Genomic DNA, 23,316 nt, shown 5'->3' on the forward strand with positions numbered 1-23,316 from the left:
CCACCCTATGTGACACAGGGTGTGGAAAGGAACAATAGAAACACCAACAGAAGCTCTAAAGACCTCGTCCCTGGAGAAGAAGGATACACCAAGAAGATAGGTTACAGTTGGAGACAATGTGAAACACTGGCCCAGAAATGGCCAGCTATTGTTGGTGACCCATACCCCAACAGGAGTGATGGGCTTAAGTAAGTAAGTAAATTCTATGCGATTGCATTGAACTGGCAACCAAGTAAAAGGCCATTTGGCCTATCTTCCATGCTAGTAATCATTTGTGCTTCAAATAGCCTCTTCTCCTTTGAGCCCACCCCTTCTATCCCATTCTTCTCCTTGTACTTACTGAGATTTAAGAGAGATTAGGAAGACTTAAGAGTCTCTTAGATGGGAACATGAATGAAAGAAAAATGGAGGGCAATTTGGGAGGGAGATGTTGGATTGATCTTGCAGTAGGTTAAGAAGTTGCCACATTGTTAGCTGAAGGGCCTCTGCTGATCCATGTTCGATGTACCTCTTTTTACCAACATTCAAAGGTTCATTTTATTGTCAAAGTATGCATATAAACTACAACTCTGGTATTTGTCTTCTCCAGATAGTCAGGAAATACAGAAAAACCATGGGAGTCATTGAAAGAAAAGGCATCCCCCCTCCCCTCACACAAAAAGGAAAAAGAAACAAAACTGGCAAAACATAAACCCACCACCTCCTCCCTCGCACGAAAAGAAACTAACCTATTGCCCACATGGAAAACGGCAGCTGAAACACCAGACCCCACCCCCACCTCACACAAAAACCAAGAGATCGCCCCGCCAGAAGTCAGCAGTCAGAGAATCAAGAACTCCAAACCTCCAACCCCGATCCTCACAAAAAAGCCAGCAAAAACATCAAAACCGCAACCCCCTCCCCCCGCAAAAAAGAACAGCGCCAACAGCAGATAAGTATATTGGTGCATGGTCACTTACATCTATTGTCCCAATTCCACAGGTGTTTATTTTGTCTTTGTCTTTTCCAAATGTTACGAAATAGTCTATTCTTGTATATACAGAATCAGGGGCAGAATAATGAGTGTAATCCCTTCTGTTGGGGAAAAGGTCCCTCTATATATCAATTAGACCAACATCCTCAGAAAGTGTATTAACTTTCTTATGTAAAGATTTTGTTTCATAGGTTTTTCTATTGGAAGAGTCTAACTTTTGTTGTAATTGTAAATTTAAGTCTCCCCACGTATCAGGAGACCTTCTGTTTCTGTTACCATAATATTAGTAATTTTCTGAAAGAAACTAATATCACTTCCTGGGGGTGCGTATATATTCAATAGAGTAACTGAATTTCCCCCTTACCAGAATATATCTGCCCTCCTTATCTCCCATTTTGAATACTTTTTCAAAATTGAGCTTGCTTGAGATAAGAATAGCAACTCCTCTCCTATGTCCTGATTTATATGAGGAGAAAAACAAATTAGTAAATCCCATTCTCTTTAGTTTTCTATGCTCATTATCACTTAAGTGAATTTCCTGTAAATATACTACATGGGCTTGTTCTTTTTTCATTTTGGATAGAATTCTGCTACGTTTGATTGGATTTAACAGCCCATTGACATTAAAAGAAATGAATTTTACTTTGTCCTGAGCCATGTGTATTTATTTGTCAATGTATCACTGAAATTAGCAGAATAAAGCTTAATCGATCTTAACCTGAAAATTAAGAACCAAGAAACGCAAATAATAATTTAAAATGGCAACGAAGGTGTGATTCCAAGGCTGAGGTCTCTAGTAGATGACCCTGGGTTCAGCTAGAGGAAACGTCTAGCTGTGTGGGATAGCCCCTCCTACCTGTGAGTTGAGGGCCCCCATTGCAGTACCCATAAAAGTAAGTGAACAAATCTATGTCCATTACACAGAAAAGATTTCCTTGTGTATTCCTCCCACATATATATTCTCATTTAAGTGGGGAAAAAGGAGTGAATGAATGAATAAAAAAAGAATAATTGAGTAACATAAAATCCATATTATAATAAGTATTTCTCAAGATAGGTATATCACCATCTATTTTTGCTTCCGTTTAGCTTCTCAACACTTTTAAGGTTAGCCAAACCTCATGGCTCTACTGGAGGGGATGAGGGTTGTCTTCGGAAAACTCACAGTCTCTTCCTGATATATTTCTCTCGCCCTCCTCCTGTCCCCTGCTTTCTCGATTCTCGCACAATTTCCCAAGCAGAGCGGGATAACAGCGGGATAACAGCTCAGCCAGGCTTTCCCTCGATTTGATCACGCTGACGGGCAACCCTCTGGCCATGTCTGTAGTTGCCTCTTCCACTGTCTGATACAGTTGGATCCCATCTTCATAAAACACTCGCAGTTTAGCAGGGTATAGAGTTTGAAATCTAATCTTTCCTTGCTTTAATATTCACTTTACTTTAGAGTATTCTTTACAACTCTGCAGAAATATTAATTTCCCATCTAAAAACACCCTCTTCTTACCCCAGGCCCTTCGTAGAATCTCCGCCTTGGTATTGTCTCAAAGGAATCTAATTGCTATTGAGCGTGGCGTATCTTCTCTGTCTCCAGTAGGCCGTGGGGCGAGCGCACAATGCGCCCTCTCAATTTCCAGCTCCATAGTCGAGGGAAGCTCCAGCGTGTCCCACAGCAACTTTCCTACAAACTCTGTCATAGACAAACCCTCCGCTCCTTCAGGAACATTGTATATCCTGATATTTTGCTGTCATGATCTTCCTTCCAGGTCAATCAGTTTACTCTCTTGTTGATTTAATATTTTTATCATGCTACTTAGTATCTGTTCCACGTTTTGCATGCGACCTTCCACCTTCTCAATTCGTGTCTCTGCCACCGCTATTTTTTGATTGACGTTGGTGAGCTCTGACTTGATATCATTTAGTTGCTGTTTTACATCTGTCTGGAATCCCCGTATCTCTTCCAGAACTTTGCTGCTTCGCCTGAACGAAGCCCATCGTCAGCCTCGCTACCACGCAGTCGGGTAGGAGAGCCGCACGCTGCCACGCGTTCGGGTAGGAGAGCCGCTCGCTGCACCCCTCTCGCCCACAGGCTCCGCAGTGATGCTTTTTTCATCTCCATTCTTTTTCCCCATTCTTGCCCCCCTTATCAATTCAGATATTTTCAAAAGATCTTATATTTGATGGATTAACCGGGCAAAATGTGTGTTTTTCCAGAGGAGCTATTGACTTAAGCTGCCATTCTGGATGATGATGTCACCGGAACTGGCATGGCAACACTCACGGTCTGCCCCAGCACTTCCCAGAACGTGTTGCTGCTGATGCAAACATGCATTTCACTTTAAGTTTCAGTATTTGGATCTACATGTGACAAATAAAGCTAATTTTTTCCTTTAACCTGTAGACAACCTTCCTCACCATCAACTACAGCAGCAACTTGAATGCATCCTTCTATTGTTATAGGTTTATTCTGAACGGGTTGGGCAAATTTCTCTGTTTGGGAGCAAGTACAGATGGAAAAAAGCTTTTTCTCTTTATTTGTGTTGTTACATACCCCGTGGGTATCTTGTGACTGTCTTATGACCATGATATAATTGAGTATCTGGTGAGCATGATGTAATTGTCTTGTGATGGTGGGGTGATGTAATTTTTCCACCAGTGAGAGGTATGTGATGGCCTGTTTCAACAGGTATAAAATGGGAAAGCCTTGCTGTGACGCAGGTCAGTTCATTGTTTAATTCGTCAGTTACTCCGTTATGCTGCGTATTCGTCTCATGACGCAGTTTTGTTTTAAAGTGGAGTTTTACTTTCTGTCTTAAGTCTCAAAGGTTATTGCCGGCAGTTTCACCAAACACTGCCAGTTGTGGTTTGGTTTCTACCTTTGCAATTCAGTTGGAGAGTGAAGAATTTATCAAAGTATGGGAACCCGAAGGATCGAGTAAAGTTGGTGTCATCAGCAGTAATACAGGATCGACCTTATTGGATCTTCGTTCATAGAGATAGTAACCTGCATTCGAGATAATCCCTGCTGTAAAAGCAGAAAGGGTTGGGGCAGCATTATTCATCAAGGAAAAAGTCAGTTCTTTCAAGCCATTTTTATTTCCTTCTTCGGGCAAGGCATATTTCGGCTGGGATCAGCAGTAATGTCATGTCGTAGAGGAATTTGTTACTTCAGGAAAGTCTCTCCTAATTGACTGTATAAACATACATACATAAGAACATAAGAGATAGGAGCAGGAGTAGACCAATCAGCCCCTCAAGCCTGCTCCGCCATTCAACAAGATCATGGCTGATCCAATCTTAACTCTAGTTTTCACCGAATCCCACAAGGCAACAGTGCCAACCAACAGGGCACCATGCCACCCATTTTATTTTATTATTCATCCTGCCCAAACCCATGTGATCACCCGGGGAAAAAAAAACGAGTTGCCAATTGAGGAGAAAAAATCTGGAAAATTCCTCTCCGACCCATCCAGGCTATCGAAAACTGGTCCAGGAGATCACATGGCTGATCTAAACCTAGCCTCATGTCCACTTACCTGCTCGCTCACCGTATCCCCTAATGCCATTTTTATTCAGGAAAATGTCTATCTCCGTTTTGAATTTATTGAGTGTAGTAGCTTCCACAGCTCTCTGGGGCAGTAAATTCCACAGCCCCACTACCCTCTGAGTGAAGAAATTTCTCCGCATCTCAGTCCTGGAACGGCATCCCCTTATTTTAAGATTATGCCCCCTAGTCCTAGTTTCACCCATCATTGGGAACGTTCTCCCCGCATCTACCCAATCAAGCCCCTTCACAATCTTATATGTTTCAATAAGATCGCCTCTCATTCTTCGGAACTCCAATGAGTAGAGTCCCAATCTACTCAACCTCTCATCATACATCAACCCACCCATCCCCGGAATTAACCTAGTGAACCTTCTCTGCACTGCCTCGAGAGCCAGTATGTCTTTTCTTAAATATGGACACCAGAACTGCACGCAGTACTCCAGGTGTGGTCTCACCAATACCCGGTACAACTGCAGTAAGACCTCCCTGTTCTTATACTCCATCCCCCAGCAATAAAAGCCAGCATTCCATTGGCCTTCTTGACCACCTGCTGCACTTGCATACTAACTTTTTGTGTTTCCTGCACCAGGACCCCCAGATCCCTTTGCACAGAAGCACTTTCCAGTTTCTCTCCATTTAGATAATAACTTGCTCTATTATTTTTCCTGCCAAAGTGCAAGACCTCACACTTGTCAGTATTATATTTCATCTGCCAAATGTCTGCCCAATCACTCAGCCTATCTATGTCCCCCTGCAGGGTTTCAATGTCCTCCGCACTCATTACACTCCCTCCCATCTTTGTGTCATCAGCAAACTTCGATACGTTGCACTTAGTCCCTTTCTCCAAATCATTAAAATAGATTGTAAAGAGTTGGGGTCCCAACACCAACCCCTGCGGAACACCACTAGTCACCAACTGCCAGTCTGAGAATAAACCATTTATCCCAACTCTCTGTTTTCTGTTAGAAAGCCAATCCTCCACCCATGCCAGAATATTATCCCCAATCCCATGATTTTTTTTACTTTAAGTAATAATCTTTGGTGTGGCACCTTGTCAAATGCCTTTTGGAAGTCCAAATACACCACATCCACTGGTTCCCCTTTATCTACCCTATATGTTATGTCCTCAAAGAACTCCAACAAATTTGTCAAACATGACTTCCCTTTTGTAAAGCCATGCTGACTTTGTCCTATTAAGCTATGTTTATCCAAATGCCCTGTTACTGTTTCCTTAATTATCGATTCCAACATTTTGCCAACCACAGATGTTAGGCTAACTGGCCTATAATTCCCAGCCTTCTGTCTATTGCCCTTTTTAAATAAAGGAGTTACATTAGCATTTTTCCAATCTGCCGGGACCATTGCCGAGTCCAGCGAGTTTTGAAAAATTATCACTAATGCATCCACAATCCCGACCGCCACTTCCCTTAAGACCCTAGGATGCAAACCATCCAGTCCAGGGGATTTATCCACCTTCAGTCCCATTAATTTATCAAGTACCATTTCCTTTGTGATTTGAATCGTAGTTAGCTTCTCTCCCCCTAGAGCCCCGTTTATCCAGTGTTGGGATATTTTGAGTGTCCTCTACTGTAAAAACTGATACAAAATATTTGTTCAGCGTTTCCACCATCTCCATGTCCCCTACCATTAATTTCCCGGTCTCATCTTCTAGGGGACCAACCTTTACTTTAGCCACCCTTTTTCTTTTTATGTAACTATAAAAACTCTTACTATCTGCTTTTATGTTTTTCGCCAATTTACTTTCATAATCTATCTTCCCCTTCTTAATCAATCTTTTTGTTATTTGCTGCTGATCTTTAAAAGCTTCTCGATCTTCAATCTTCCCACTAGATTTAGCTACCCTATATAACTTTCTTTTTAGTCGTATACTTTGCTTTATTTCTTTACTTAGCCACGGATAACTATTTTTTCTTTTACACCCTTTTTTCTTCAGTAGAATATATTTTTCTTGATAGTTGTAAAATAACTCCTTAAATATACACCACTGATCAAGTACCGATCTACCCTTTAATTTATTTTCCCAATCCATCTTAAGCAATTCCGCTCTCATACCATCATAGTCTCCTTTATTTAAGCTCAGTACGCTTGTTTGAGATCCAACCCTCTCATCCTCTAATTGAATATGGAATTCGACCATGTTATGGTCACTCATTTCAAGGGGATCCTTTACTAGGACATTTTTTATTAGTCCTGTCTCATTACACAGGATCAGATCTAAGACTGCTTGCGCCCTTGTCGGCTCAGTAACGTATTGTTCAAGGAACCCATCCCGAATACACTCAATAAACTCTTCTTCAAGGCTGCCGTGTCCGACTTGATTAGTCCAGTCAATATGAAAGTTAAAATCCCCCATAATTATAGCTGTTCCCTTATTACAAGCCCCAACTATTTCCTGATTTATGCTCCGACCAACTGAGTTACAGCTGTTTGGAGGCCTATAGACTACTCCCACCACTGCTTTTTTCCCTTTACTATTTCTTATTTCTACCCAAATTGTTTCACTTGGACTTTCACATTTATCACTTTAAGAACTGTGTTCACATTTATCGCTTTAAGAACTGTTTGAGTTGCCATATAGCAGTTGACTTCCGGTTAAGTTAGTCGTTTGTTTACTTTTCATTTGTTGTTGAGCTGAGTTTAAATAAATGTTTCTTTGTTTATAAAAACCTGGACTCAATTCTATATTCATTGCTGCTGGTTCCGTATCGTAACAGTGTGAATTCTTTTGTTTCTCACTATCAGCATAACTTGGCTGGTCCCCAGTTTCCTTGACAGATATTCTGATACCATAACAACAGTGTGCTGGACTCGGCTTCTCAAATCCAATAAGGTTGATAGAAGTGGTTTTCAGGGGCAACGGGTGTATTTCTACAGCAGTGCGGTCTGTGTGCTGGGAGTGACTGTGAGAAATGGCATTTCAGACTCGTTCAGGATCCTTGCCAGACCACTGGGTGATATGCAGAGCTCTGAACTCAGTAGTGTAGCAAGAAAGCACAGTGGGCCAGGGTGTGGACCATCTGGTTCCAGATAACTGCATGGATGGGACCAAATCAACAGCTAAACTTGAATAAACACTAACTAACACAAACCCTAACCCTTAAGCTGATTTATACTTGTGCGTACGGGCTACGCCACAGCCTACGCCATAGCCCTGATTTGCACTTTTGCGTCGCTCTACGCCGTAGTGAGCATGCGTTGGTGTGCACCAAAACACTAGTTGGCGGTGGGGTTTCTATGCCACTGTGTTGAGTTTCTTCGTGACAGACATGGATGAGGAAATGCATTTCAAACATTTTCGCATGTCGGCAGGTAGATTTGACGATTTGGTTCATCTATTTTGCATCGGTGTACAGACATGGCGGAGAAGAAGCAACCAGAAATGCGATGCTCCCAAGCAGACCAATCGCAGTTGTTGCGGTCTGCGTCGCAGCAACACGTGAGTGAGTTTTTTGGGGAGACGCACGTCACCCTACGGTGTAGGGTATGGGGTAGGTACAGCATAGATGCAATGCACAAGTATAAATCAGCCTTTGCGTCTAAAACACTATCCCACCCTTTGGAAATTCCAGTAGAATCACAGAGTCATACCGTACAGAAAGAGGCCCTTCAAACCCAACTGGCGTATACTAATCAAGATTCCGGTTTAAGCTAGATCCATTTACCCATGTTTGGCTCTTATCCCTCCAAACATACCGCATAGAGCACAGAACATCACAGCCAAGCACAGGTGCTTTCACCCACAATGTTGTTCTGACCGTTTAACCTACTCCAAGAAGAATCTGACCCTTCCCCTCCTACATAGCCCTCATTTTTCTTCATCCATGTGAAACATAGAAAACCTACAGCACAATACAGGCCCTTCCGCCCACAAAGTTGTGCTGAACATGTTCCTACCTTAGAAATTACTACACTTACCTATAGCCCTCTATTTTACTAAGCTCCATGTACCTATCCAAGCGTCTCTTAAAAGACCCTATTGTATCCGCCTCCACCACCATTGCTGGCAGCCCATTCCACGCACTCACCACTCTCTGAGTAAAAAACTTATCCCTGACATCTTCTCTGTACCTGCTCCCCAGCACCTTAAACCTGTGTCCTCTTGTGGCAACCATTTCAGCCCTGGGAAAAAGCCTCTGACTATCCACACAATCAATGCCTCTCAACGTGCCTATCCATTTCTTAAATGCCCCTTATGTATCTGTTTTACCAGCATCACTGACAGGGTGTTCAATGCACTCACCACGCTCTGTGTAAGGAACTTCCCTCAAACATCCCCCCAATACTTTTCTCCAATCATCTTAAAATTATACCTGCTTTTATTAGCCACTTCTGCCCTGGGAAAAAGATCTCTGGCTGCCCTCTCAACCTATGCTTCTTACAACCATCCATATACCAGTCGAGGTATCTTCTAAATGTTGTGAATGTACCTGCCTCAGCCACTTCCTCTGGATGAGAAAGTTGCCCCTCAGGTTCCTGTTACTCTCTCCCCCCTCACTTTAAACCTGTGGCTCTAGTTCTGGATTCCCCCAGTCCTGGGAAAGAGACTGTGTACACTGACCCCATCTTTATGGCACCACAGTAGCCTAGCGGTTAGAACGATACCATTACGGCTCAGGTCGGAGTTCAGAGTTCATCCCAGCCTCACCCGTAAGGAGTCTCTGTACATCCTCCACGCAGAATGTCTGGCTTTTCTCTGGGTGCTCCAGTTTCCTCCCACTGTCCAAAGACCCACTGGGTAGGTTAACTGGCCATTGTAAGTTGTGCCATGATCACGTTCAGGTTAAATTGGAGTTGTCAGGGGCTGCTGGGGTAATGCGGATTGAAGAGCCGTAAGGGCCTTCACCATGTCTTATTGCCAGTTGAAATAAATAAATCTATCTCCTCATGATTTTATACGCCTTGATAAGATTATCCCTCATTCTCATCAGCTCCAATGAAAACTGCCCCACTCTGTTCAAACTCTCTCCACAACTCTGTTCCTCATCTCAGCAAAATCTCCTCTGTGCAATTTCAAAGTTGAAAGTAAAATGATTATCCAAGTACGGACATGTCACCATTTACAAACATGAGATTCATTTTCTTGTGGGCGTACTCAATAACTCTACAGAATATAACCGTAACAAAATCCATGAAAGACCACATCAACTTGGGTGTTCAACCAGATTGCAGAAGACACAAATTGTGCCAATACAAAAAAAAGAAATAAATGATGCTGACTTTATGGCCTAGTTCCTAGAGCAAAGTTATCAAAACTGAACAGAAAGCTGAACAGTTTCAGCGACAGGCTGCTATCGATGCAATGCTCCTCAGACAGGATGAAGAGGTCAATACTCCCCAATGCCATTAGGCTTTACAATTCAACCGCCAGGAGTAAGATATGTTAAAGTGCCGGGGTTGATTGTATTTAATGTATTTAAGTAAACTACTTAAGAACTTTTTAAAAGCTATTATTAATGCTTTTGGAGAGAGTGATTTAGATGCATATCATATTTTTACTGAGTTAAGTATTGTATGTAATTAGTTTTGCTACAACAAGTGTATGGGACATTGGAAAAAAAGTTGAATTTCCCCATGGGGATGAATAAAGTATCTATCTATCTATCTATCTATCTATCTATCTACCTATCTATCTATCTATCTAGTCCAAGCACGGCCCCACCAGCCTCTTGTCCAAATGCAACTTGACATCCCAGCTTCTACACTCGATGCCCAGACAGATGAAGGTCAGTGTGTCAGATTCCTGCTTCACCTCCCTGTCCACCCGAGATATCATTTCCATATGCCATAGTCTGCATCCTGTCTCTCAGTGTCTCCAATACTTCCAGCTTGTGGGATCTTGTTGCCCCGCTTCCCTCATTGTGACATTGACTGGATTTCAAGGTGTACTTCATTAGCTGTGGGACATTTGTTTTTTGAATTTTATAATAATCTTTAATGTCTCTCACTGTGCTGCAGCTTTGAAACAACTAATTTCAGAATCGGAATCAGAACCCGTTTTAATGTCACTGGTGCTACACCAGTGATTGTTGCCCTTCCTTTGATCTTGATCTTCTTCTGCTTAAACCAATCACCCCCACTGGGGCAAAGGCAATTAAGGCTCACCAGAATCATCTGTCCCGATCAGCCCTTTCACCACATGACTTCATACATTTATTTTTAGGCGAAGATCCTTCCTCCCCAGGGGTGAGGTCTTCGGAGCTGCTGTTGGCATTTCTGTAGCTCTGGTTTTTTGTTTAAATGGGATGGGGTTGCGAGCCCCGTGCCCAACCCTCCTCATTTTGCATCCAGTCTTAGTGGAGATTTTGATCTTGATGGGCCGGGGGACTTTTGACAGGTCGTTGTACGTACCTATTTAAACTAGCTGTTATGTTCCACTTCAATTGCATCTACAGTGATACAGTTTAGTAATTCTTTACCTCAGCAAAGTAAACCATTAAAAACATATAAATAGACCCATTAGTATATAAACTGCTTCTTTGAGGTTTAACACAATGTAAACAGCTGATTCAGATGCTGCTGAGTGCAAAATAGCATGAAAAGACTCATTGTTATATTGTGCAGTTGCTTTGCACAACTTCATGCCCTGAATATTCTCTACAGACAACAGAGAATTGTTTTACAAGTACGGTTTCTATGTATCAGAATCAGAGTTATTATCACTGACATATTGAGAGAAATTTCCTGACGTATGCCAGTGACATTAAAACTGGTTCTGATTCCGATTCTGAAATTAGTTGTTTTGAAGCTGCAGCACAGTGAGAGACATTAAAGATTATTATAAAACCCAGAAAAACGCAAACAGAAAATGAGGGATAGTGAGGCAGTGTTCATGGGATGACGGCAGAGGAGGAAAATCTGGCCCTAAATCACTGAGTGTGGATCTCCCCTATCCACTGCTGACACCCCCCCCCCCCCCGATGAGAACTCCTCTGTGTTCTCCCGACTTCCACTTCCTGAATCCACAGTCAATTCCTCGCTGACGTTGAGTCAGAGGTTATTGTGATGACAGCACTCGACTAGCCAATCTATCTCCCTTCTGTATGTCACCACCTGAGATTCCGCTAATGGCAGTGGTGTCGTCGGAGAAATTACAGTTGACACCTGAGCTGTGCCCGGCCACACAGGCGTGAGAGCGGGGGCAGTAGAGCAGTGGGAGTCTGATCACTTGGGCACAGCAGGATTCAACAAACAGCAATGGGCAAATCAGTCAGAAGCTGTGAATCTGCAGAATGTATTGCGACAGAGAACAATTTATTGGGTGTACTCAAGGCAGAGATGGATAGGTTCTTGATTAGTAAGAGGGTCAAGGGTTATGGGGAGAAGACGGGCTATGACTGAATGGCAGAGCAGACTCGATGGGCTGAATAGCCTAATTCTGCTCCTATGTCTTATAGTCTAACATTAAAGAAGCATAGAAGGCTGCAGATCCATTGAACAGTTACTTGGTGTGACAAGATGGACTCCTGACCTCTCACTCTGCCTTGTTATGATCTTGCACCTTATTGTCTACCCACACTCCAACTTCCCTGTAACTCAGATTCAGAATCAGCTTTAATATCACTGATGTCAAAAAATTATTAAACTTAATATTTCAAATGAGTGAAAAGTGGTGTTAAGAGAGAGCAAAAATACTGAGGTAGTGTCCATGGGTTCTTTGTCTCTTCAGAAGTCTAATGGTGGAGGGGAAGACGTTGTTCCTGAAACATTGATTCTGTGTCTTGTACCTGATGGTAGCAATGAGAAGACCTGCTCTTTATTCTGCATCTGTTATTGCTTTACTGTGCACTACTTTAACGCACGGTGTAATGACCTGATCCATACAAACAGGACACGGCACAAGCTCTTCACTGTGCCACAGTACGTGGCAAAGATGAACCAGTTCCAATGGCCCAAAGAAGCTTTGCTGAAGGGCAATTAGAAAAAGATGCCAAAGTGTCAGCATGACCCATGGCCCATGAGTAAGCGACGGCTATAATATGCAAGGACTTCTGAGGCCATTTTTGACACAGAAGAGAAACCATCCTCTTCACCAGCATTCTTCACCAGACAGGAACATGAAACACCATCTGGTATGGAGGGGGCTACTGCATGGGATCTAGATAAGCTGCAGAGAGTTGTAAAATTGGTCGGCTCCTTTGTGAGTACTATGGTGTCCAGGATGTCTTCGGGGAGCGATGTCTGAAGAAGACGGCATCCATCATTAAGGACCCCCACCACTGAGGATATGCCCTCTTCTCATTGTTACCATCAAGAAGGAGGTACAGAGGCTGAAGCACACAGTCAGCAATTCAGGAACAGCTTCTTCACGTTTGCCATCCGATGTCTGAATGGACACTACCTCAGTACTTCCTTAAAATTTCTGTTATTGCACTACTTACTTAATTTAACCATTTGATATACAGTGCCTATAAAAAGTATTCACCCCCCCCCCGAAGTTTTCATGTTTTATTGTTTCACAACATTGAATCACAGTGGATTTAATTAGGCCATTTTGTTTTTACACTGATCAGCAGGAAAGACTCTTATGTGTGAAAGTGAAAACATATTTCTACAAATTGGTCTAAATTTATTACAATTATTAAACACAAGATAATTGATTGCATAATTACTCACCCTTTCAAGTCAGCATTTAGTAGATGCACCTTTGGCAGCCATTACAGCCATGAGTCTGTGTGGATAGGTCTCTATCAGCTTTGCACATCTGGACACTGCAATTTTTCCCCATTCTTCTTCACAAAACTGCTCGAGCTGTCGGGTTGCATGGGGATTATGAGAGAACAGCCCTTCTCAAATCCAACCACAAATTCTCAATTAGATTGAGGTCTGGACACTCCAGGATATTCACTTTTTTTATTTTTAAGCTGTTCTTGCATAGCTTTGGCTTTATGCTTGGGGTCATTCTCTCACTAAAGAAAGAATCTTCTCCCAAGTCACAGTTCTCTTACAGACTGCATCAGGTTTTCCTCCAGGATTTCCCTGTATTTTGCTGCATTCATTTTACCCTCAAACCTCACAAGCCTTCCAGGGCCTGCTGCAGTGAAGCATCCCCACAGCATGATGCAGCCACCACCATGCTTCACGGTAGAGATGGTGTGTTTTTGATGATGTGCGGTGTTTGGCTTACACCAAACATTGTGTTAAGTCTGATGGCCAGAAAGCTCAATTTTGGTTTCATCAGACCATAGAACCTTCTTCCAGTTGACTTCAGTCTCCCACATGTCTTCTGGCAAACTCTAGCCAGGATTTCATGTGGGTTTCTTTCAATAGTGACTTTCTCTTTGTCATTCTCCCATAAAGCTGTGACTGGTGAAGCACCCGGGCAACAGTTGTTCTGTGTGCAGTCTCTGCCATCTCAGACACTGAAGCTTGTAACTCTTCCAGAGTTGTCACAGGTCTCTTGGTGGCCTCCCTCACTCGTCCCCTTCTTGCACAGTCAGTCAGTTTTTGAGAACTGCCTGCTCTAGGCAGATTTACAGCTGTGCCATATTCTTTCCATTCTTGATGATTGACTTAACAGTACTCCAAGGATATCCCATGACTTGGAAATTTTCTTGTATCCACCTCCTGACTTGTGCTTTTCAATAACCTTTTTGCGGAGTTGCTTGGAGTGTTCTTTGGCCTTCATGGTGCAGTTTATGCCAGGATACAGGTATTCCAGATACAGGTGTATTTTTACTACAGTCAATTGAAACATCTTGACTGCACACAAGTGACCTCTCTAAAACCAATTGGCTGCACCAGTGATGATTTGGTGTGTCATATTAAAGGGGGTGAATACTTATGCAATCAATTATTTTGTGTTTGATATTTGTAACTAATTTAGATCACTCTGTAGAGATCTGTTTCACTCAGACTTGAGACTTTTTCTGTTGATCAGTGTCATAAAAGTCGAATTAAATCCACTGTGATTCAACGTTGTAAAACAATAAAACATGAAAACTTCCGGGGGGGGGGGGGGTGGGAAGTGAATACTTTTTTTTAGGCACTGTATTTCTCTATACTTACTGTAATTCACAATTTTTATTCCATATTATCATGTATTGCTTTGCACTGCTGCTGCAAATTAACTAATTTCACACCATATGCCGGTGATATTAAACCTGGTTCTAATTTTGAGATTAAAGATTCTGCTTGGCTAACACAGCCAGAGGTTCAGGATGAAGTCAAAGTTCAAAGTAGATTTATTATCAAAATACATTTATGTCACCATACGCTACTTTGAGAACCATTTTATTGCAGGTAACTACAGGGAGATAAAGAAATACAATAGAATTTATGTAAATATACAAAAGAGGCAAATTGGGCAAGTCTAAAGAAACAAATAAGTCTGAGAAAACGATTTGCAGGGTCCTTGAAAGTGAGTTTGTATATTGTGAAGTCAGTTCAGAGCTGAGATGTGTGAAGTTATCCACACTTGTTCAGGAACCTAATGGTTTCAGGATAATAACTGCTCCTGGACCTGGTGGTGTGGGAGCTGAGGCCTCTGTACCTTTTCCTGATGGTAATAGTGAGGAGGTCTCTCTTCTCCCTTCTAAATGCTGTCATACTAAATTATCCCACACAGCCCAACAATATATAAAATGTCGCACATAAAGTCAGGGAGAAATATAGAAATTGAGGAAGCATAGTATATTTATTAAGGGAACCTGAAGAGTTGCCTTGACAGTGGCTGCTTTCAAGTTGTCTGCTGGAGTCTGGGATAAACCAATAGAGAATAGCGACATTGGCCACTTCCTGTCTCATCCTGTGGAAACAAAACTGTAATTGACATTGCAGAAGAGGTCTGTGGTATAGGGAAAAGTTTTCACAAAGTAATTATCGCACCTTGGGTAAACCGCACGGGATGATTTTCTGAATTGTTTCTCACCTGATAATAGTGGAATTTATCTTCAAGGTGAGGTACTTCCTTCATTGCAACAGATTTTCCGGGGACTTTCAGCCTCAGCACTGAGGGTCCGCTTCTCAAAGAGCTGCTTGCTGAGTTAGAACTGTCCTGGTGTTAGGTTCTGAAGAAAAATAGCAGACTGAAATCTGAGTTGTGTTGTGTGTTTGATGGATGTGGTGGTGACACTGTGTGGAAAACACTCGTGGCATTTAACAATGCGCAGACTGCATTTTCCTTATTAACTGGTGTTTCAACCTCAACACCCTCTGGCCACAGGCTTCTGTTACTGGAGTTATTGTACTGTATTGCTTCCTCAAAAAGGAGGGGGTGTGCTTTCTCCCATCAGCAACATAGGCCTGTACTCTCTAGAGTTGTGATGTGATTGAATTGTTCAGAATTCTTAATGGGTTTGACAGCAGATTATATTTTTATTCATGTTGCCAGATCTGGGCACAGTTAGCCTTTGCTCTCCATTCCCACTTGCCCTTGGGAAGAACTGTTGAGCTGCCACTATAGCCCTCCTGATAGAGTGCCATGATATGGAATGTCTAGAGTCCTGAACTTAAGTCAAGACCTTATCATTTATGTGTCCACTGATACTTCCACTTCAGAGAGAGTATACAGTTGAGGCCCTCTGTTGGTCAGGGTTGACCACGGATGTTGCATCCTAGATGTCTACGTGACACGTAAGCCGGGGCAGTACAACATGGAGAGCAAGCTGCTGTCTATGTAACAGGCTCCCCCTCTCCACGCAGAGACCAATTCAGTTCGGCACCCGCGGCATTGCAGGACTTGTGCCGTCAGCCGTCAAACTCATCGTAAGACTGCCTTAGGGAATCCAGTTCCAGATTTTCATCTCAATGTTCACTCCCGAAGCCTTTCCCCCGAGGGGGTATAGCGGAGGTTTGAGATTGGAGTTTTCCTTCGCCTAGACCAGAGCTCCGCTTCACCATGGCTGGCAAGTCTCATTTGCCCAAAGCGATTGGTTTTAAGGTGAGAGTAACCTGCCTTTGTCCTGTCTCCTCTCATAGAAATGGTTCTGCCAGGCGAAGTAGGCCAGGAGATGGACTTGGTTGTCAGAGGCTCTTGGAGATGCACGTCATCGGGAACATTTAACTGGTAGTGGGAGATTCTCCTCATTACCATCCCCAGCTATAACAACTTTTGGAACTGATTATACTGTACTAATTTATATTTCAAATACTAATTTTCTTAAGTACTTCAGTTTCTTTTCTGAATATTAGCTCTTATTAATTTCATGTTAGTTAGTTATCTCCCAGCTAATGAGGAGATGCTTCCAGCTGTTGAAGCTGTTCTATTATTTTAAATACCGAGTGCTTTATTTTGATGAGTAAATTCTAACAAAGACAACCCAACACATTACAGAAACCAGCTTCCCCTCCTCTCTACACGTCTCATCGCCTAGGTAAAGCAGCCAGCGCAATCAAAGACCCCACCCATCCTGCATGAATAAACAGTCAATGTTTCAGGTCGAGACCCTTCTTCAGGACAACACACACAGAATGCTGGAGGGACTCAGCAGGTCAGGCAGCATCTATGGAGATGAATAAACAGTCAATGTTTCAGGCCAAGACCCTTCTTCAGAACTGAAGAGGAAGCGGGAAGATGCCAGAATAAAAAGGTGGGGGGAAGGGGAAGGAGGTGACAGGTGAAGCCAGGTGGGTGGGAAAGGTAAAGGGCAGGGGAGGAAGGAATCTGATAGGAGAGGTGAACCATAAGAAAAAGGGAAGAACGAGGGACACTGGGGGAGAGGATAGGTAGGTGAGAAGAGATAAGACCAGAGTGGGGAATAGAAGAAGAGGGGAGGGGGAGGGAATTTTTTTTTTACCAATAGGAGAAATTGGTATTCATGCCATCAGGTTGGAGGGTACCCAGATGAAATATGAGGTGTTGCTCCTCCACCCTGAGGTTGGCTTCATCTTGGCACAAGAGAAGGCCATTGACCGACATGTTGGAATGAGAATGGGAATTGGAATTGAAAGTAAAGGATAAAAAAGCTTGAAAACTCATGCCACCAGGCTCAAGGAGAGGGCCAACAGCTATGACCCTGTTGTAGGACTATTGAACCCTGTTATAGTTCACTGTCACTGAGTTGAAACCCTGGGACTCCTTCCTGCTGTGTATTTGCAACCTATCTTAGTACTTAATTAGATAGATCATGTATCAAGCCTCAATGTTTCTTACCATTTCAATTCACGGCACTTCCTTAACAGATTTGTGGCTGATCCCAGCACCTCATGGACTGCAGCATTTCAAAAAGACAACTCATCACCTTCTCCAGGGGCAATTACACGCTGGCTCAACGTCTGAAGTCCACAACCCTGGAATGAGTAAATGAAAAAAAAATTGTTTTTCTGCTTTATTTGCCCAAGAGCATGGACCATTCAGCCCATTGTGTCTGGCTATCCAGTTAGTCCCATGATTTGCCCAAGGCAACTTTTCCCACCAAATATATTCACTGTGAATGGTAGAACAGAGAGACAGAGGAGAACAAGAACATGCTTCCCTGAAAACGGTGCCTCAGGTAGACAGGGCTTCATCAATTGAAGTCATTGATTATACAAGTTGGTACGTTATGTTGCAGTTGTACAAGGATTTGGAGAGGCTGCACTTGGAGGACTGCATTCAGTTTTGATTGTCCTGCTGCAGGAAAGATGCCTTTCCACCTTATGAAATGATGCAGAAAAGATTAACAAGGATGTTGCCAGGATTGAAGTGAGTGAGCTATAGAGAGACGGGGAGGGGGGGAGGGGCTGAACAGAGTAGGAATTTATTCATCGGGGCGTGGGAGAATGGGGGTAATCTTATTGAGATATATATGCTGATGTATAGAATCCTGAGGGACACGGATGCACACATTTTTCCCCAGGATTAGAAATTCAAGAAACAAGAGGGTGTAGATTCAACGTGAGAGGTGAGAGATTTAAATGGAACCTGAGAGGTAATATTTTCACTCAGGGTATGCAACAAACTGCCAGATGATGTGGTTGAGGCAAGTACATTAATGACATTTAAAAGACATTTGGGCAGGTACATGGATCAGAATCTTAATCAGGTTTAAAATTACTGACATATGTTGTGAAATGTGTTGTTTTGCAACAGCAGTACAATGTAATATGTAATAAAACTATAAATTGCAATAAGAAATACTGTGTGTGTGTATTATATATAATTAATTCAAATAAATGATGCAAAAAGAGAGTAAAAAATGGTGAGGCTGTGTTCACTGTCCATTCAGAAATCTGATGGTGGAGGGGAAGAAGCTGTTCCTGAAATGCTGAGCGGATAGGGAAGGTTTAGAGTAGGTGTACCCAGCCTGGGGTCCGCAGATCCCTTGCTAAGTGGTACTAGTCCATGGCATTAAAAACGTTGGGAATTCCTGCTTTCGGGTGACGTGAGCCAAACTCAGGCAAATGGGTCCATCTTAGATGGGAGAGGTTGAGTAGGTTAGGACTCTATTCCTTGGAGTGTAGGAGACTGAGGGGCTGACTTTATAGAGGTGCCTAAAGTCATGTCGAGGCACCGATAGGTTGAGTGTACACAGACTTTTCCTCCAGCCAAGCAGAATCGTGTTCAAGATGAGGGGAGAAAGTCTTAAAACGGAGCCCAAGGAACAACTTCTTCAGACAGAGTATGTGAAATGAGCCGCTAGAAGAATTGGTTGAGGCAGGTACAAAAATAACTTTTAAAAGTAATTGAGACAGGTACATGAACAAGGAAGGTTTGGAGCAGGGGTTCCCAATCTGGGGTTCGTGGACCCCTCGGTTAACAGTGGGAGTTCATGGCAAAAAAATGGTTGGGAAGCCCTGGTTTAGCAGGAGTGGGACCAAACATGGGGCAATTGAGACTAGCTTAGATGGGAATATTCTTTGTCACAGATCAGTTGGGCTGAAGGGCCTGTTTCAGTCTGTTTGACTCGAATACTTATTTGATTTCCATGAACAGGTTTCTGTTTAACCTGCTCCCACCTCGCCACTCCTCCAAGCATACGAGCAGTACCCGCACAAGGTTGACAGGTGGGGGATGAAGGGAGGCAGAGCAGATGGCAGTCCACAGGGAAGGACATGTTTCCAATTCTAGTGACAGAATGATAATAGCAAGCCCACAAGGTCATGTGAATCCATCCCCTCCCTCAGGAGAACTTAAAGGGGCCATAACTCAAGATGGCTCACCTCAGGCTTCACCCATCAAGATCGGGGTATCAGAGAGCCAATCCCTCCCCACTGTATGAGTGGGTAGGAGGGCAACTTCAAGTGAAATCAAAGGGTGGGGGTCACAGAGACTGGTGACTGTTCCAGGTCACTGGGGTCAGAGGCCCGCCTAAGTTCAGAAATAGAGGCCTGAAGGTCAAACCTGATGAAATCCAGAAGGGGAAACTGAAGGGCAAAGCCCAGAGCATGGCAAGTCCAGAGGTGGAGGTCTGAAGGTGAAACCTGATGAAATCCAGAAGGGGAAACTGAAGGTCGAAGCCCAGAGCATGGCAAGTCCGGAGGTGGAGGTCTGAAGGTGAAACCTGATGAAATCCAGAAGGGGAAACTGAAGGTCGAAGCCCAGAGCATGGCAAGTCCGGAGGTGGAGGTCTGAAGGTGAAACCTGATGAAATCCAGAAGGGGAAACTGAAGGTCGAAGCCCAGAGCATGGCAAGTCCAGAGGTGGAGGACTGAAGGTGAAACCTGATGAAATCCAGAAGGGGAAACTGAAGGTCGAAGCCCAGAGCATGGCAAGTCCAGAGGTGGAGGTCTGAAGGTGAAACCTGATGAAATCCAGAAGGGGAAACTGAAGGTCGAAGCCCAGAGCATGGCAAGTCCAGAGGTGGAGGTCTGAAGGTGAAACCTGATGAAATCCAGAAGGGGAAACTGAAGGTCGAAGCCCAGAGCATGGCAAGTCCAGAGGTGGAGGTCTGAAGGTGAAACCTGATGAAATCCAGAAGGGGAAACTGAAGGGCGAAGCCCAGAGCATGGCAAGTCCAGAGGTGGAGGTCTGAAGCCTAAAGGCAGAGGCCCGAAGGAATCATGATGGCCCAGGTCACCAGGGTCGGAGGTCCACGCAAGCCCACAAGTCAAGGCCCAAAGATCAAATCCCTGATCCATGGGCTGGGGCAAAGCCCAAAGTTGGGGTCCTGATGTCTGCAAACCTAAGAATGTGGGGACAAGGACTGGAGGCTGGATAGCAGGCTGCCCTGGGGCTGGAGGCCTATCTAGGTGTGAGTGGGTGGGTGAGAGGGATAGGAAAAGGGGCGTGGTTTGTTCTTGTTCTCTTGTTTTGCTGTTTTTGCCTCTTTTGTTGCTCATTGTGGGCAGGCTACGCTGGCACTGGAACATGGTGACACTTGTGGGCAGCTGTGTTGTTTGTTAACGTAAACGCATTTCACTGTGTGGTTCGATCTCCTTTACCAAGACGATGGGAAGTATAGACAGAGTCAATGGAAGGAAGATTGGTTTGCGTGATGGACTGGGCTGTGTTCACAGCCCTGAGATCTTTGATGGTCTTAGGCAGAGCAGTTGGCATACCAACCTGTGACCCATTCAGACAGGATGCTTTCGAAGAAACTAAACAGGCAGGCGATTGTGTGGACCCAGGAAAGAAACACGGATGGTAGTTTGCCTCCTGGGTGCCAAGGTCCAGGATGTTTCTGATCGTGTCCACGATATGCTGAAGTGGGAAGGAGAACAGCCGGGGTGGTGGTACATATTTATACCAACGACATAGGCAGGAAAAGGGAGGAGGTCCTGAAAGCGGACTACAGGGAGTTAGGAAGGAAGTTGAGAAGCAGGACCACAAAGGTAGTAATCTCGGGATCACTGCCTGTGCCACATGACAGTGAGTATAGGAATAGAATGAGGTGGAAGATAAATGCGTGGCTGAGGCATTGGAGCAGGGGGCTGGGATTCAGATTTCTGGATCATTGGGACCACTTTTGGGGCAGGTGTGACCTGGGGGGTGGGAACCGATCTGAAGAGATGGAAACAAGGCGGTTGACTCACAAATAGAGAAAGCTTGTAGACAGTGGAAAAGGGAGGATAGGCAGGTGATAGAGAAGGGACACGCTCAGACCAATGGTTTGAGATGTGTCTACTTTAATGCAAGGAGTGTTGTGAACAAAGTGGATGAGCTTAGAGCGTGGATTAGCACTTGGAGATATGATGTGGCCATTACAGAAATTTGGATGGTGTAGGGGCAGGAATGGTTACTTTGAGTGCCAGGCTTTAGATGTTTCAGAAAGGACAGGGAGGGAGGCAAAAGAGGTGGGAGCGCAGCATTGTTGATCAGAGATAGTGTCATGGCTGCAGGAAAGGAGGAAGTGATGGAGGGGTTGTCTATAGAGTCTCTGTGGGTGGAAGTTAGGAACAGGAAGGAGTCAATAACCCTACTGGGTGTTTTTTACAGCCCACCCAATAGAAACAGGGACATCGAGGAGCAGACAGGGAAACAGATTCTGGAAAGGTGTAATAATAACAGGGTTGTTGTGATGGGAGATTTTAATTTCTCAAATATCAATTGCCATCTCCCTACAGCAAGGGGTTTAGATGGGGTGGAGTTTGTTAGGTGTGTTCAGGAAGGTTTCTTGACACAATATGTAGATAAGCCTACAAGAGGAGAGGCTGTACTTGGTCTGGTATTGGGCAATGAACCTGGTCAGGTGTCGGGTCTCTCAGTGGGAGAGCATTTTGGAGATAGTGATCACAATTCTATCTCCTTTACCATAGCACTGGAGAGGGACAAGAACAGACAAGTTAGGAAAGCGTTTAATTGGAGTAAGGGGAAATATGATGCTATCAAGCAGGAACTTGGAAGCATAAATTGGGAACAGATGTTCTCAGGGAAATGTACGGAAGAAATGTGGGAAATGTTCAGGGGATATTTGCGTGGCGTTCTGCATAGGTACGTTCCAATGAGACAGGGTAAGACTGGTAGGGTACAAGAGCCGTGGTGTACAAAGGCTGTTGTAAATCTAGTCAAGAAGGAAAGAAAAGCTTATGAAAGGTTCAAAAAACTAGGTAATGATAGAGATCTAGAAGATTATAAGGCTAGCAGAAAGGAGCTTAAGAATGAAATTATGAGAGCCAGAAGGGGCCATGAGAAGGCCTTGGCGGACAGGATTAAGGAAAACCCCAAGGTATTCTAACCCCAAGCTATGTGAAGAGCAAGAGGATGAGACATGAGGGAATAAGACCAATCAAGTGTGACAGGTGGAAAGTGTGTATGGAACCGGAGGAGATAGCAGAGATACTTAATGAAAACTTTGCTTCAGTATTCACTATGGAAAAGGATCTTGCCGATTGTAGGGATGACTTAGTGGACTGAAAAGCTTGAGCATGTAGATATTAAGAAAGAGGATGTGCTGGAGCTTTTGAAAAGCATCAAGTTGGATAAGTCACCGGGACCAGATGAAATGTACCCCAGGCTACTGTGGGAGGTGAGGGAGGAGACTGCTGAGCCTCTGGTGATGATCTTTGCATCATCTATGTGGTTGGGAGAGGTTCCGGAGGATTGGAGGGTTGTAGATGTTGTCCCTTATTCAAGAAAGGGAGAAGAGATAGCCCAGGAAATTATAGACCATTGCAGCTATATAACTTTGCAGCTATATAGGACCCTGGTCAGACCCCACTTGGAGTACTGTGCTCAGTTCTGGTCGCCTCACTACTGGAGAGATGTGGAAACCATAGAAAGGGTGCAGAGGAAATTTACAAGGACGTTGCCTGGATTGGGGAGCATGCGTTACAAGAATAGGTTGAGTGAACGTGGTCTTTTCTTCTTGGAGCGACAGAGGATAAGAGGTGACCTGACAGAGGTGTATAAGATGATGAGAGGCATTGATCGTGTGGATAGTCAGAGGCTTTTTCCCAGGGCTGAAATGGCTAGCACGAGAGG

The sequence above is a fragment of the Hemitrygon akajei genome, chromosome 6 (assembly GCF_048418815.1).
Source record: "Hemitrygon akajei chromosome 6, sHemAka1.3, whole genome shotgun sequence".
In the NCBI taxonomy this organism is placed as follows: Eukaryota; Metazoa; Chordata; class Chondrichthyes; order Myliobatiformes; family Dasyatidae; genus Hemitrygon; species Hemitrygon akajei.